Below are 18481 nucleotides of genomic sequence, written 5' to 3'. Positions count from 1 at the left end.
TTGGCTTTCTCCGACTTGCTAACTATTATTCGGATCTTAGAGACTAGAGAGATATGGATTTGATGGGAACTTGGAGATTAGAGAGACATGGATTTGATGACTTGACTTCTTATTCAAAATTATTTGAAAGATAAGTGAAGAGGTTCCTTGATGAAAGGGTACTTATTTGTATATGTTTGTTCCTTCTTGTGTGTCACATCTGAAGGGGTTTCCTTGTTGGGTTTGACATCTAGAGGGGTTTCAGCCTTTCTATCTCGAATAGTATTTTTAAATGCGGATAAGGTAGCTTTTAAATCCAGATAAGGTAGCTAAGTCGGACATGGGCCGGATCTATCTAGGGAGAATCGAGAAGTGGTAATATATATGTGTTAAGTTAGGATGTTTATAGAGCATTTTATAATTGTACTTAACAAATTTTGTACACTTACATAACCTTATTTTTAATATAATATTAATAAATTTCGTACACTTTTATACCCTTATTTTGACATAATATTTTTTTAATAAAAATAGTTTTCCTCATTATGAGGGGTGTGACATCATGTAAATAGGATGTTACATTACCCACATGAGCGCGATGATGTCACAACCTACATAAATGATGCCACACGCCTCCTAATAATTAAAAATATCCTTACTGAAAAAATGATTTAGGTACAAAACAAGGTATATAAATATCCAAAATTTATTGACAACAATTATAAAATGCTTTATAATATGAATACCCCTAACATAACCCATGCAATTATAAAAGGGTGGGGTTTCTAAAAGGTTACAACCTTAAACAATCCAATTAAAGCGCACCTCCAAATTTTATCATAACATGTAATTTTGTTGTAAAAAATTCTTATGATTATCTTAAAATCTACTTTCATATCTAATTAGAAAATTTTAAACTTCAAAAATAGTTAAAATTAAGTAGATCTATAAACATATGAAAATCTTGAAAATGGACGGTCTCGATATTGTGTAGCAAGATGCATTATTTCTGAGACTTAAAAACTTCTTTTTTTTTTTTTTTTTAAGATTCATACATCTCGTTATCGAGACGATCAATCAGAGGGTTTTTCATTATTTAAACAACCTTTCTGATAGATTTTTGAGGTGCATATGTAATTCTACATTTTAAGGTTGGAACCTTATATAAACTTTTTCCATTGTAAAATGTTGAGCACCCTAAACTTGTTTCATGTGGGCTGTATGCGGTCCAGAAATTGTAAAGCATCAATCGCATCCATCTTAAAGATGGATTGAAGTAGGCGTTCCATCTAAAAACAATGGAAACCAAATGTTTCTTACTAAAATTATTATTTCTAGTTTTTAAAATTTATTTATTTATTCGTATTCATTATCTCCATATTAGAGATTACATGTCCTTAAAAATTAAGTCTTAAAATCTATCTCAAAAATAGATTTATTAAGAGGCCCAGGTTTCTACATATGCGGGCTTGGCCGCATAGAAATTGAGCCCTTAAAAAATTCAAGTATAATGGAATTTAGCAACGAACTTGTATAGGATTCCAACTCTAAAGATACAATTAGGGTGTTTTAAGGATATGGTATTTAAGGATAACTTTTTTGAAGAAGTGATTGATTATGATGTTTTGATTATTGTAATTTTACAAAGAGTTATGGCCCTTTAATGTAATTTTGTAAAGAGTTATGGCCCCACAAATGATTGTAATTTTGTGAAGAGTTATGGCCCTTTAAATGATATTTTTTTTTCTTAAGAGTCAAAATACAATTCTTCAAAAAAAAAAAAAAACTTTTAAAGAAATAGAATGTAATTTTGTGAAGAGTTATGGCCCTTTAAATTTTATATATATATATATATATATATATATTCCTGAAGTCAAATACAACTCTTAAAAAATAAATAAAGTTTTAACTTTGAAATAAATAGAAAATAAAGTTTTTTGCTTCTTAAAAAATAGGCTTTTTATGGTGTTGTATCCAACTCTTTATCTTTTTGGTTTCTTCCTTCTTTTTGGTTTGATTTGTTACATTGAATTTTTTACTCTTTATCTTTTTCGTTTTTACCTTAGATGGTTTGTTACATTGGAAACCCATTGTTGGATATGATCTCTAGGCTTTTTAGTCTCCTATCTTTATTAGCCAAAATGTTTTTATCTGTTTGGTTTCTTCCATTTTTTGGTTTGATTAGTTCATTGTAATTTTTTACTTTTTTATCTATTTGGTTTTTACCTTGGATGGTTTGTTACATTCGAAACCAATTGTTGGATAGGATCTCTAGGCCTTTTAGTCTCCTATCTTTATTAGCCAAGATGTCTAGCTTATCTTTTATTTATTTTAGTCTTGCCTCAACACATTTTATCTTCTATGCTTTTAGTCTCTATGCCTATTAGTCTCCTCTTCTTTTTATTAGGCGCTAGGCAAGGATGTGTAGCTTATCATCTATTTCTTCTCGTCAACATATTTTATGTTTTAGGCTTTTAGTCTCTATTCCTATTAATCTCCTTCTATGTTTACTAGCCAAGATGTCTAGCTTATCTTCTATTTCTTTTAGCCTCTCTTCCAACCTCAACACATTTTATCTTCTAATGTAATCTCTTTTAGTTCATTGAAAAAACTTTTAATTTAGCCTCACAAATTAACTAGAAGTTCAATAGAGAGATACTTAAATGGCTTTTATAGTATAAACAAGAGAAAATAATAAAAATAAAAGCATGTCATAATTTATGTATATTATTCTAAAGTCTTATCATATTAAAAGCATATGATTTCTAATCAGGAGTTAAATCCAATACACTAATATAAATTTAAACTATATACTATATACTAGTAAAATTAAAATATAGATGCGGAGAGTAAAAATAATAGTCAAGATTAGCAATCCCCAACATTAATTTTGAAATCGATAATAATTTATTGACACAGCTCATCCCATAACTTGTGCAGTCTGCAACAATATTATTGCATAACAAAACAAAAAGATACGAAGTATGCAACGTTTGCACAACATTACTACACTATGAAATTATTATACACTATATTTAATTTGTGAGTTTGTAATTATTTGAACACGCACAGAGAAAGAGTATCTTTAGAGAGATACTTGAATGGTTTTTATAGTATAAAAAAGAGAAAATAATAAAAATAAAAGCATGTCATAATTTATGTATGTTATGTTATTCCAAAGTCTTATCAGATTAAAATCATGTGATTTCTAATGAGGAGTTAAAGGCACACAAAAGGTTTGGTTTAATCCACATGTTCAATACACTAATATAAATTTAATCTATATACAAATGTGAGATATGCATATCTAGAAGCCAACAAAATCCAAACAAGAAGTACCTTTAAGTGCAAATCATGTAATTTATGGTATGAGTTGGTCGATATGGATCTCCGGTACTCCCAAGACTGCAATATATTAGAGCCAACGACATCGAACTTCGAGTCATTGATCAAGTTATTAGAGAACCAACAACGTTTGACTGCCCAAAAGAATTTTGAGAAGCATGTAATTACATTCATATTAGCTTTGAGTTTAGTATTTCATGTTGTATATTTATGTTTCCTTATTAATTCCATTTCTAACATTACTTTACCCCATAATAATTAATAATACAGGTCTCGAAACATCTAGAGAAGGACAAGCAATCAAATTTGAATTTATAGAAAAACCAAAGCTCAAAGAAATCAATAGAGTCAAAGATAAAATAGACAATAAAGAAAAGTTTTTATGTTCCCTTAAAATAGAAATTAAATATAAACAAATAGAAACAGACTTGGAAAAACCTGAAATAATAACAAAAATCGATAACCTTCGAACCCAGATAGAAACAGAAATATGTAGTGACCTTCCAAATGCATTCTGGGCAAGAAAGAAACATATAGTAGGATTACATTACGAAAAAAGATTTGAAGAAACTAAAATTCCTACAAAGGCTAGACCTGTACAAATGAATACAACCCTATTAAAATTTTGTAAAAAAAAATTTGATGAATTACAACGAAAAAACCTAATCAGGTCAAGTGCATCTCCTTGGAGCTATGCTGCTTTTTATGTAAATAAAAATGCTGGAAAAAAAAAGAGGGGTACCAAGGTTAGTAATAAATTATAAACCTTTAAATAAAGTTTTACAATGGATTAGATATCCAATACTTAATAAAAAAGACTTATTAGACAGACTTGCTACTGCTACAATCTTTTCTAAATTCGATTTAAAATCAGGATATTGGCAAATACAAATCAAGGAAGATGATAAATATAAAACTACATTCAATGTTCCATTTGGACAATACGAATGGAATGTAATGCCATTTGGACTAAAAAATGCTCCATCAGAATTTCAAAAAATCATGAATGAAGTGTTTAATCCATATTATAAAATTGTGATTGTTTATATTGATGATGTCTTAGTATTCTCCGATACTATAGACCAACATTTTAAACATATTCATACATTTATCCATGCAATAAAACATGCAGGCTTAGTAGTATCTGCTAAAAAGATAAATCTTTTTCAGACAAAAGTAAGATTTTTAGGTCATCTTATTCATTATGGTACAATCATACCAATTGAAAGATCTATTCAGTTTGCTGATAAATTTCTTGATATTATTCTAAACAAAACATAATTACAAAGATTTTTAGGATGTTTAAATTACATAGTAGACTTTTATGAGAATTTAGCAATAGATGCCAGACCTTTTTATGAAAGACTAAAAAAGAATCCTCCCAAATGGACGGATGAACATACCCAGGATGTAAAGAAAATAAAACTCAAGGCTAAAGAATTACCTTGTTTAAATTTAGCCAATCCTAATGCTTTCAAAATCATAGAATGTGATGCTTCTGAATTAGGCCTAGGTGGTATCTTAAAACAACGTCTTCATTCTACAGAACAATTAGTACATTACACCTCTAAAGCTTGGAATTCTACTCAACAAAATTATTCAACTGTCAAAAAAGAAATACTTTCAATTGTTCATTGTGTTACTGAATTTCAAAGTGATATTCTCAATACTCATTTTCTTATTAGAACAGATTGCAAAGCCGCCACTGATATTCTCACTAAGGATGTGCAAAACCTTGTCTCTTAGCAAATCTTTGCTCGATGGCAAGCGATCTTATCATCCTTTGATTTTTCCATTGAACACCTGAAAGGCGCTACTAACCATATCCCTGATTTTCTTACTCGTGAATTTTTGCAAGGGGGGCAATACTGATCATTTTGATCCACCAGGTCTGTCTTTTCCACTAACTCTGTTTTATGCAAATATGAATACCAATAAGAATAGTAATACTTCTACTTCTGAACAACGGGGAAAAGCCCCTATGGAAACCTCGTTGGATATTATTCCAGCAAATATAATGAGAGTGATCCTAACATAGATTACCATTTATATTTTATTGCAATGTATCAGATACCATAGATTGTAAAATGGAATTTTGTGATATCCCCAAATATTACCAATAATTTTGAATATATGCCATGTTTAGACAAACAAATTGCCATCAAATGGTGTGACGTCTTTGTCTACCAGAATATTAAACCAGATAATATACAGCTGAAACAAATCCCTTTAGCTTATGGCTCACACTCATACTCCAACCAAAATAGTTTGGCAGAATATATTACCATGATAAAAAAAAAAAATCATAAAGCCACCAAGGAAGAATTAGAAAAACAATTAATGAAAATATTTGAAGAAGAGACAGAAACTGCCCAAATTCATGATGCATCCGGCACATCCAGCACTCCTGAAATAGAAGTACCTCATAATACGCCAGATCAATCAAGACACGGAATGTCCCAAAAGCATACTCTGTATTAACCAACCCAATTTCAAATGTACATACTGAAGATTCTCCCTTATCTCCTTCAATAGCTTAAAGCAGATGTGACTAAAAGCAAAAGCAGATGTGACTAAAAGCAAAAGCAGATGTGACCAAAAGCAAAAGCAGATGCGACCTAAAGCAAAAGCAGATGTGACCCAAAGCTAAGCCGATGTGACCCATCTACAGTAAAATAAGCCACCAACAAGGCCACCTGTCTTCAAAAAGATTCCACCTGCCTCCACCGCCACCCAAAAGATGCTTCAACCATCTCATCAACTTGTCTTTCACAACAAGAAGATTCTTGAAGATAAATATGAATGATTCTCTGCAATCCTGGCCAACCATGTGTCACCTACTTGGCACCCATCTACACCTCCCACTCCTCTATAAATAGAAGGAACCTCCTCAGTCCAAGGCATCGGGCAAACTCAGAGAGCGGCCTTTCTTCTCATCTCTTCTTACGCCTTACTCCTTATTTTCTCTTCCCTTCTTCTCTTCTTTAATATCTATGTGTGATTATGTGTGATTGTAACGTCAAAGTCTTACCAGACTATTATCCAGAAGAGTGGAAACTATTTTGCAGTTACTGTTTCTGCACCCTGTAATTATTTTTACAGTTGTTATGTGAGTTGTTGTGCAGTTGTTATGAGTCAGTATTAGTTTGAGTTTGTAGCAGCTTGAGTCTGTAGCAGCCTGTTGAAGTTTGTGACAGTTTGTTAAATTTAAGTTTGGTACTTATGGTTACTCTTGTTAGAAGTTTGTAATAAACAGTTACTATCAGAAGATTGTAATAAACAATTGTTCTTCTTACTCATATTGATTGTAGGTTTATATTTTGGTTATTTACCCATAATTTAGAACTACGCTAGGACTATTCCAGGAAGGTAGATCTTGAGGCACATTTGGTATCAGAACCAGACCACACATTCTTCTTTAAATAGTATCCAACAGAGTAATACTACTAGGATTATAACTTTAAGAAATAGAAACCTAATTAAATTTCCCCATTAAAGAAAGTTGGTCCGAGAGTTGAGGCTAGAAAGCATCCAGTCGAGAGACCGTTAAGGCCAGGAGAGCCGCTGAGGTCAAAAAGACGTAAGAGATAGCTAAAAGAGTACTCATCTGCAACCTAATAATGGAGAATTTCATTAGGAATCTGTCAAATAAAGCATTACCCCAAACTAGTAATGCTCTAAGGATAAAAAATAAAGAAGAAATAGTTATCGATAATATCGAAAATCAAATACAAAACTGGAGTTAACCTAAAGTCCCTATAAGTGATATTTATAAAAAAAGGAACGTTTGAATTCAAAATAGGTTATACTATCAAAACAATAGAACAAACTTTGTCTGTAACACGTACCCAGGAAGACTTCCAGTTATTAACTAATAAAATAATACAATCTCATAAAGATAAGAGTTATAACTATCTTCATATAGGTTTAATACAGGTAGCTATTAAACCATTAACTAAGTTAGGACTCAATAACTCAATACTAGTATGTCTAAGGGATACTAGACATAATAAATCTAATGATTCTATATTACGTATGGTAGATATCTAATTTGCTATGTCCAACCCTATCTCATTATAAATGGTACAAAGATGTTTCCTTTTCTAGACTATTAAGTAGAGAAGATAGCCAACAGCACCATTGGAAAGAAAAATGTGTTGCAGGATTACCATATTTATTTGCTGAGAAAGTAAAAACTAGATTAAAAAATAGGAATGGAGGAATCATACCATATTCTGTCTATACATTAGGAAAATTATCTGCTGAAATATGTGCAGAAGGATTTGCCTTATGCACCGATATGAAATTAAAAAAGCAATTAGATAAACAGAAAATGACCGGTAAAAAAGAATTAGGAGACTTTTGTGAATAATTCGGATATCATATAGAAAAATCTAAAGATAAATTTCATAAAAAGAAAAGATATAAGTCAGAAAGAAAGGACAAGAAATCTTATAAAAAATATAACAAAGAAAAATTTATAAAGAGATTCTCTCTCAAATACAAATATCATAAATGTAGGAAAAAATTACATGTATGCTATAAATGCAGAAAATTGGTCATTATGAAAGCCAATGTAAATTGAAAAAGAAAATTGACACAATAGTCTTAGAAGAATCCATTAGAAATAAGCTATATGATATCATACAAATATATGATGATAACTCTTCTGAAACTTCTATTGATACCTCTTTATTAGGCCAAATAGAAGATGAAGAATATTTTATGTCCTCCACAGAACAATCTGAATCTGAACAAAACATGGAAGAATGTTCTTGTAATATGTTATCAAAAGAAGATACATTAATTCTAGACCTCATAGAAAAAATAAATGATCGAGAGGAAATAAGAGAAATCATTACCAAATTTATTACCTTAACAAAAACAAAAAATAAACCAGTCTCTTTACTAAAACCCCCAGAAGATTATAATTTTGTAATACTCAAACGAATTAATAAAAAAGATATACTCTAAAGAGAACCCACAATATCTGAATTAAACAAAGAAGAATGAAATAAAAACAGAAGTAGGACAACTAAAACTAGAATCAAAATATTAGAATTACAAAATGACATATCAGGAACCATAACTGATACAGATGAAATTGAATTTGATCAACTAGTAGATACTAACCATATAGAACCAGAAACCTCAGGAACAAAAGAAGTTAAAAATAATACATATGTAAATTTAGTAAACAAATTTATATGAAAGACTCAAAAAGAATCCTCCCAAATGGACGGATGAACATACCCAGGCTGTAAAGAAAATAAAACTCAAGGCTAAAGAATTACCTTATTTAAATTTAGCCAATCCTAATGCTTCTAAAATCATAGAATGTGATGCTTCTGAATTAGGCCTATGTAGTTTCTTAAAACAACGTCTTCATTCTACAGAACAATTAGTACGTTACACCTCTAAAGCTTGGAATTCTACTCAACAAAATTATTCAACTGTCAAAAAAGAAATACTTTCAATTGTTCATTGTGTTACTAAATTTCAAAGTGATATTCTCAATACTCATTTTTTTATTAGAACAGATTGCAAAGCCACCACTGATACTCTCACTAAGGATGTGTAAAACCTTGTCTCTAAGCAAATCTTTGGTCGATGGCAAGCGATCTTAGTATCCTTTGATTTTTCCATTGAACACCTGAAAGGTGCTACTCACCATCTCCCTGATTTTTTTACTCGTGAATTTTTGTAGGGGGCAATACTGATCATTTTGATCCACCAGGTCTGTCTTTTCCACTAACTCTGTTTTATGCAAATATGAATACCAATAAGAATAGTAATACTTCTACTTCTGAACAACGAGGAAAAGCCCCTATGGAAACCTCGTTGGATATTATTCCAGCAAATATAATAGAAGTGATCCCAACATAGATTACCATTTATATTTTATTGCAATGTATCAGATACCATGGATTGTAAAATGGAATTTTGTGATATCCCCAAATATTATCAATAATATTGAATATATGCCATGTTTAGGCAAACAAATTGCCATCAAATGGTGGGCGTCTTTGTCCACCAGAATATTGAACCAGATAATATACAGCTGAAACAAATCCCTTTAGCTTATGGCTCATACTCATACTCCAACCCAAATAGTTTGGCAGAATATATTACCATGATGAAAACACAAAATCTTAAAACCACCAAGGAAGAATTAGAAAAACAATTAATGAAAATATTTGAAGAAGAGACAGAAACTGCCCAAATACATGATGCATCTGGCACATCCAGCACTCCTGAAATAAAAGTACCTCCGGATACGCCAGTTTCATCAGAACACGGAATGTCCTAAAAGCATACTCTGTATTAACCTACCCAATTTCAAATGTACATACTGAAGATTCTCCCTTATCTCCTTCAATAGTTTAAAGCAGATGTGACTAAAAGCAAAAGCAGATGTGACTAAAAGCAAAAGCAGATGTGACCCAAAGCTAAGCCGATGTGACCCTTCTACAGTAAAATAAGCCACCAACAAGGCCACCTGTCTTCAAAACGATTCCACCTGCCTCCACGATCACCCAAAAGATGCTCCAACCATCTCATCAACCTGTCTTTCACAACAAGAAGATTCCCGAAGATAAACATGAATGATTCTCTGCAATCCTGGCCAACCACGTGTCACTTACTTGGCACCCATTTACACCTCCCAATCCTTTATAAATAGAAGGAACCTCCTCAGTCCAAGGCATCGGGCAAACTCAGAGAGCAGTCTTTCTTCTCATCTCTTCTTACTCCTTACTCCTTATTTTCTTTTCCCTTCTTCTCTTCTTTTATATGTATGTGTGATTATATGTGATTGTAACGTCAAAGCCTTACAGACTATTATCCAGAAGAGTGGAAACTATTTTGCAGTTACTGTATCTGCACCCTGTAAGTATTTTTACAGTTGTTATGTGGTTGTTGTGCAGTTGTTATGAGTCAGTATTAGTTTGAGTTTGTAGCAGCTTGAGTCTGTAGCAGCCTGTTGAAGTTTGTGACAGTTTGTTAAATTTAAGTTTGGTACTTATGGTTACTCTTGTTAGAAGTTTGTAATAAACAGTTACTATCAGAAGATTGTAATAAACAGTTGTTCTTCTTACTCATATTGATTGTAGGTTTATATTTTGGTTATTTACCCATAATTTAGAACTACGCTAGGACTATTCCAGGAAGGTAGATCTTAAGGCACATTTGGTATCAGAACCAGACCACACATTCTTCTTTAAATAGTATCCAACAGAGTAATACTACTAGGATTATTACTTTAAGAAATAGAAACCTAATTAAATTTCCCCATTAAAGAAAGTTGGTCCGAGAGTTGAGGCTAGAAAGCATCCAGACGAGAGACCGTTAAGGCCAGGAGAGCCGCTGAGGTCAAAAAGACGTAAGAGATAGCTAACAGAGCATTCATCCGCAACCTAATAATGGAGAATTTCATTAGGAATCTGTCAAATAAAGCATTACCCCAAACTAGTAATACTCTAAGGATAAAAAATAAAGAAGAAATAGTTATCGATAATATCGAAAATCAAATACAAAACTGAAATTTACCTAAATTCCCTATAAGTGATATTTATAAAAAAGGAACGTTTGAATCCAAAATAGGTTATGCTATCAAAACAGTAGAACAAACTTTGTCTGTAACAAGTACCCAGGAAGACTTCCAGTTATTAACTAATAAAATAATACAATCTTATAAAGATAAGAGTTATAACTATCTTCATATAGGTTTAATACAGGTAGCTATTAAACCATTAACCAGGTTAGGACTCAATAACTCAATACTAGTATGTCTAAGGGATACTAGACATAATAAATTTATTGATTCTCTATTAGGGATGGTAGAATCTAGTCTATGTAGTGGTCCAATATATTTTAATTGTTTCCCTAATTATTCTATATCCTTAAAGGATCCAAATATTCTTAAGGTATTGACCCTAAACCTAAAAACCCAAGGTTTTGATATGATCGCAGGATCCCAAAATATAGCCCTAGTATATAGAATATATTATAAAGTTATGACTACATTATGTCCCAATGTTTTACAACATGATACAAGAGGAAAAACGGTATTCTTTCAAACCAATATCTAGAAATCTAATACTATCATACCAAAAACCATAAACTGGTCAGAAATTACTCTACCTGAATCTTGGTTAATCTATAATAAAACCATCAATACCCGGCCCCAATAGCAAATATTATTCCAGATAGAATATAGAAAATCCTAACGGAAAAATAAAAATCCAATTCACCAAACAAAGAGGACATAATAGTAAAGATGACTCTGAAATAAAATCATCTAATAATCCTATAATAGAATTACCAAGGAGTTCTACTTCATCTATATCCCCAAATTTGAAAGCTTACATAGAACAAGAGAAAATATTCTCATCCCACAATGTAAGTCAGCACAAAAATCTGAACCAGAATTAACTGATTCAGAAATGGATTTTCAAGTCTTAACTCTTCCAGAAGAAAAACAGCTTAATAAACAATTTATTGAACAGGATTATCTATTTGAAGAAAATAAGGTAATTAGAATTTGGTACAAACAAAATTTTCAACCTAGATTAGTAGAATTATTCCATATAAAATATAACAAGGCACGAAAAAGAGAACACTATAATAAAGGATTTTTTGTATGGTTAAGAGAAATATGTAAGGAGAGAAAAATTCACAATCCTAATTTTGAAGTAAATACAATACAAAGTCAATATAATTCATATGAGACAATAGATGGAAATACATTAACAAGTATCCATCCTTCTGAAAAAAGTATTGTTGTAAAAGGATAAAATCCAAACTTAAAATTAGAAACAAAAGCTACACCATATAAAATGACTACAAGAGAAATAGTACAACATAAAGCTGAATTAATTCCACATGTGATAGAACAAAATAATTACACCAATCTATATATACAATCATTAGGAAAGCAGGCATCCATAATTGAAAATATGTTAAGACCTGTACTTATACAATAAACCAAAAATGTCTTATTCAAACCACCTCCATCACTTAACAAAGAAAGATTTAAACTTGAAGAAGATAATAAGACTTTAATGGATCAATTAATATCAAAATTATCTCAATTAGAGATCCAAGATAAAAAAGGAAAAGGCAAAGATATCCTTGAATCGTCTACGTTAACCTTGCAAGCTGAGACACCCATAATAGCTGACACAATAGAAAATATGGAAGAAGCCTTTACTGAAAATAGTCATAGTCAAGACAACAATAACATCCAAAGAATAACATATGGAAAATCATGGAAACCATTAACAGCTAGACCTTATCATCATAGGCCTACTCCTGTAGATATACAATTCGAAGAAGACTTAGTAGCTCTGAATATTTGTTATTCCGGAAGATCGATAGTAAATTGGAATATAGATGGATTGTCTGAACAACAGATATTAGACACAATATTATTATTGTTGTTATTATTATTATTATTATTATTATTATTATTATTATTATTATTATTATTATTATTATTATTATTGTTATTGTTATTGTTATTGTTATTGTTATTATTATTATTATTATTATTATTATTATTATTACTATTATTATTATTATTATTATTATCATCATTATTATTATTATTACTATTATTATTATTATTATTATTATTATTATTATTATTATTATTATTATTTACATTATCATTATTATTATTATCATTATCATTATCATTATCATCATTATCATTATCATCATCATCATTATCATTATCATTATTATCATTATTATCATTATCATTATCATTATTATTATCATTATCATTATCATTATTATTATTATTATGTTGTTGTTATTGGTATTATTATTATTTTGTTCTATCACATGTGGAATTAATTCAGATTTATGTTGCACTATTTCTAATGTAATCATTTTATATGGTGTAGTTTTTGTTTCTAATTTTAAGTCTAGATTTGATTCTTTTATAACAATACTTTTTTCAGGAGGATGGATACTAGTTAATGTATTTCCATCTATAGTATCATATGAACTATATTGACTTTGTATTGTATTTACTTCAAAATTAGGAATATGAATTTTCTTTTCCTTACATATTTCTCTTAACCATACAAAAAATCCTTTATTATAGTGTTCTCTTTTTCGTGCCTTGTTATATTTTATATGGAATAATTCTACTAATCTAGGATGAAAATTTTGTTTATACCAAGTTCTAATTGCCTTATTTTCTTCAGACAGATAATCATGTTCAATAAATTGTTTTTAAGCCTTTTTTCTTCTTGAAGAGTTAAGACTTGAAAATCCATTTCTGAATCAATTAATTCTGGTTCAGATTTTTGTGCTGACTTATATTGTCGGATGACAATATTTTCTCTTGTTCTATATAAGCTTTCTAATTTTGGATGTATAGACGAAGTAAAACTCCTTGGTAATTCTATTATAGGATTAGTAGATGATTTTATTTCAAAATCATCTTTACTATTATGTCTTCTATTGTTGGTAAATTGGATTTCTATTTGACCATTAGGATTTTCTATAATCTTATCAGAAATAGTGTTTATTGTTGGGGCTTGGTGTTGATGGTTTTCATTATAGATTGACCAAGATTCAGGTAAGACAATTTCTGACCATTCTATGGTTTTTGGTATATATTGTATTAGATTTCTCAATATTGGTTTGGAAGGATACTGTTTTTCCCTTTGTATCATATTGTAAAACATTAGGACATAATGTAGTCATAACTTTATAATATATTCTATATACTATGGCTATATTTTGGGATCCTGCAATCATATCAAGACCTTAGGTTTTTAGGTTTCGGGTCAATACCTTAAGAATATTTGGATCCTTTAAGGATATAGAATTGTAACAATCCTAAAATTTCAAAAAAAAAAAAAGGGAGAAAATATGCTTTTAAATAGGTGATATTCTGATTGAGTATGATGGTCCTTGGGGACCATCACTAATTTCAAAACTTTTACTTTGGTTTAACTTTTGCTTTGCCTGCTTTTGCCTCTTGCTGCTTGCAGCTGGCAACGTCCTTTAGCGGACGTGGTTTTCGTACGATAAAACAGACTTTTAACGCGACACCTCAGGTATGAGGTAGAGCGTAATAAAATAATATAATAATACGTTATAAGAATTTAAATAGGGGATGTGAGCACTCCCACCCTAAAACAAAATTTTGAGATCTCTCTCTCTGGTCGAAACACAGTGAACTTCTCTCTCGAACCGAATTTTTTTATCGGAAGCTCCCCCTCAAATAATTATGGGTAAGTGACATCGTCTTTCTGAAAAATAGTCTATTTTTAATAAATAGTGATATTTCCGTCTAGGATCTTTATTTTATCAGTTTTGTGTGTAAGTGACCTCATTGTCTCAAAAAATAATCCATTCTTTTTAAAAATAAAATGAAATAATTATTTCTGCTTATTATCATGAATTTTAGGCGCGATAAATTTTATGCGCACGTGACCCCATTATCTTGAAAAATAATCTTTTTAATAAAAATTGTGATATTTTATCTATGTTAGAAATTTTGAATGCTGTAAATTAGAAAAATAAATTTACTTATTTTTCTTGTCTATTGGTAGAAATAAATGTGATATTTCTGCTTTTAGTAAAATTGTGATATTTCTTTCTACTGTTTTGAATAGTTAGACATTGTAAAATTCATGTGCAAATGACTGCCTTATTATTTAAAAATTGACATTTTTACAATTGATTATAGTATTGTTGTGAAATGTTTATTTGTGAATTGATATTCCATAAATTGTGATAATTCCGTATTCTTGAATTTTTATAAGAGTTTTTCTATACATATTAAATTGGTAATTATGCTAGAATGCCTTTACAAACTGCTACCTTTCTAAATTTGAGCCCAAAATATTTGATTGGTTATTTTTGAAATATTATAGAAAGTGACTGTTATTAATGGTTTCAGTGATATGTTGAGTACATGATATTGCTGCTTTCGAATGTTTAAAGAGATTTAAAAATAATTTAAGTATGTAAGTGGACTCATCCGGTTCGCCGGTGAGGTATAAGTGGACCTATCTGGGACGCCGGTAGGGATTAAGTGGACTCATCCGGTACGCCGGTGAGGTATAAGTGGACCTGCAGGGATTAAGTGGACCTATCTAGGACGCCGATAGGGATTAAGTGGACCCATCAGGACGCTGATGGGGTATATAGGTGACCTACTTGGGACGCCAGTAGGGTATTTTGTGAAATCCTTTGAATTATGTACTGCCGTTAAAAGTGTTATAAGCATTTCAATTACACGGATTATACTTAATTATGCATTTATTGAAAGTGAAACTGTTGATGCATTTCTGTTAATAGACCTCATTTTGGAAAATATTGATATCTTTCAATCATAATTATTTTTAGGATTATGATGATCACTTACTGAGTAGCCAAACTCATCAAACTACGGTAAACATTTTTTTCAGGATAACTACGGATTCATTTTGAGTGCTAGTCAAGATCAACCTTGGAAGATACTGTTGTTGTGCTAGCTTTCTTTGTTTACTATGTAAGACCTCGCCACTGTAAATTTGTCCTATCAATAGATGTATATATGTTTTGTCTGTCACATCTCAGGAATAACAGTACTGTAAATTCTTGGGGTATGACAAGAATAATTAGGGAAACAATTAAAATATACTTGACCACTACATAGACAAGATTCTACCATACCTAATAGAGAATCATTAAATTTATTATGTCTAGTATCCCTTAGACATACTAGTATTGAGTTATTGAGTCTAACCTGGTTAATGGTTTAATAGCTACCTGTATTAAACCTATATGAAGATAGTTATTACTCTTATCTTTATGAGATTGTATTATTTTATTAGTTAATAGGTACTTGTTACAGAAAATGTTTGTTCTACTGTTTTGATAGCATAACCTATTTTGAATTCAAACGTTTCTTTTTTATAAATATCACTTATAGGGACTTTAGGTAAATTCCAGTTTTGTATTTGGTTTTCGATATTATCGATAACTATTTCTTCTTTATTTTTTATTCTGAGAGTATTACTAGTTTGGGGTAATGCTTTATTTGACAGATTCCTAATGAAATGCTCCATTATTAGGTTGCGGATGAGTGCTCTTTTAGCTATCTCTTATGTCTTTTTGACCTCATCGGCTCTCCTGGCCTTAACAGTCTCTCGACTGGATGCTTTCTGGCCTCAACTCTCGAACCAACTTTCTTTAATGGGGGAATTTAATTAGGTTTCTATCTCTTAAAGTATTAATCCTAGTAGTATTACTCTGTTGGATACTATTTAAAGAAGAAGGTGTGGTCTGGCTCTGATATCAAATTCGCCTCGAGATCTACCTTCCTAGAAGAGTTCTAAATCATGCGCAAATAAAAGGTGTTCAATGGAAAAGTTAAAAGATGATAAGATTGCTTGCCATCGAGCAAAGATTTGCTTAGAAACAAGGTTTTGCACATCCTTAGTAAGAATATCAGTGGCGGCTTTGCAATATGTTCTAATAAGAAAATGAGTATTCGAAATATCACTTTGAAATTTAGTAACACAATGAATAATCGAAAGTATTTCTTTCTTAACAGTTGAATAATTTTGTTGAGTAAGATTCCAAGCTTTAGAGGTGTAACGTACTAATTGTTCTGTAGAATGAAGACGTTGTTTTAAGATACCACCTAGGCCTAATTCAGAAGCATCACATTCTATGATTTTAAAAGCATTAGGATTGGCTAAATTTAAACAAGGTAATTCTTTAGCCCTGAGTTTTATTTTCTTTACAGCCTGGGTATGTCCATTCGTCCATTTGGGAGGATTCTTTTTAGTCTTTCATATAAAGGTCTAGCATCTATTGCTAAATTCTCATAAAAGTCTACTATGTAATTTAAACATACGAAAAATCTTTGTAATTCTGTTTTGTTTAGAATAATATCAAGAAATTTATCAGCAAACTGAATAGATCTTTCAATTGGTATGATTGTACCATAATGAATATGATGACCTAAGAATCTTGCTTTTGTCTGAAAAAGATTTATCTTTTTAGTAGACACTACTTAGCCTGCATGTTTTATTGCATGGATAAATGTATGAATATGTTTTAAATGTTGGTCTATAGTATCAGAGAATACTAAGACATCATCAAGATAACCAAACATAAATTTATAATATGGATTAAACACTTCATTCATTATTTTTTGAAATTCTGATGGAGCATTTTTTAGTCCAAATGGCATTACATTACATTTGTATTGTCCAAATGGAACATTGAATGCAGTTTTATATTTATCCTCTTCCTTAATTTGCATTTGCCAATATCCTGATTTTAAATCGAATTTAGAAAAGATTGTAGCAGTAGCAAGTCTGTTTAATAAGTCTTTTTTATTAGGTATTGGATATATAATCCATTGTAAAACTTTATTTAAAGGTTTATAATTTATTACTAACCTTGGTACCCCTCTTTCTTTTTCAGCATTTTTATTTACATAAAAAGCAGCACAACTCCAAAGAGATGCACTTGGCCTGATTAGGTTTTTTCTTTGTAATTCATCAATTTCTTTTTTACAAAATTCTAATAGGGTTGTATTCATTTGTACAGGTCTAGCCTTTGTAGGAATTTTAGTTTCTTCAAATCCTTTTTCATAAGGTAATCCTACTATATGTTTTTTTCTTTCCCAAAATGCATTTGGAAGGTCACTGCATATTTCTATTTCTATCTGGGTTCTAAGGTTATTGATTTTTGTTATTATTTCAGGTTTTTCCAAGTCAGTTTCTATTTGTTTATATTTAATTTCTATTTTAAGGGAACATAAAAACTTTTTTTTATTATCTATTTTATCTTTGACTCTATTGATTTCTTTGAGCTTTGGTTTTTCTATAAATTCAAATTTGATTGTTTGTCCTTTTCTAGATGTTTCGAGACCTGTATTATTAATTATTATGGGGTAAAGTAATGTTAGAAATGGAATTCCAAGTATTACTGCCTGACTTGGATTCTTTACCATAATAAAGGTGTTGGGAAACAGTGTCCATTATTGCATACCATGGCACTTGATAATTTATATTTAATAAATAATCTACTACCATCAGCAGTATTAAGTATTTGAGTGGTTTTATCGAAATATTTGGATGGGACTAAACCTTCATTAATGCAATTTAAATCTGCACCAAAATCTACCAAG

The sequence above is a fragment of the Amborella trichopoda genome, chromosome 12, assembly GCF_054954075.1.
Source record: "Amborella trichopoda isolate Santa Cruz 75 chromosome 12, AtrichopodaSantaCruz75HAP2 v2.0, whole genome shotgun sequence".
NCBI lineage: Eukaryota > Viridiplantae > Streptophyta > Magnoliopsida > Amborellales > Amborellaceae > Amborella > Amborella trichopoda.
The sequence above is the reverse complement of the archived record's forward strand: the minus strand, read 5'-3'. Positions refer to the sequence as shown.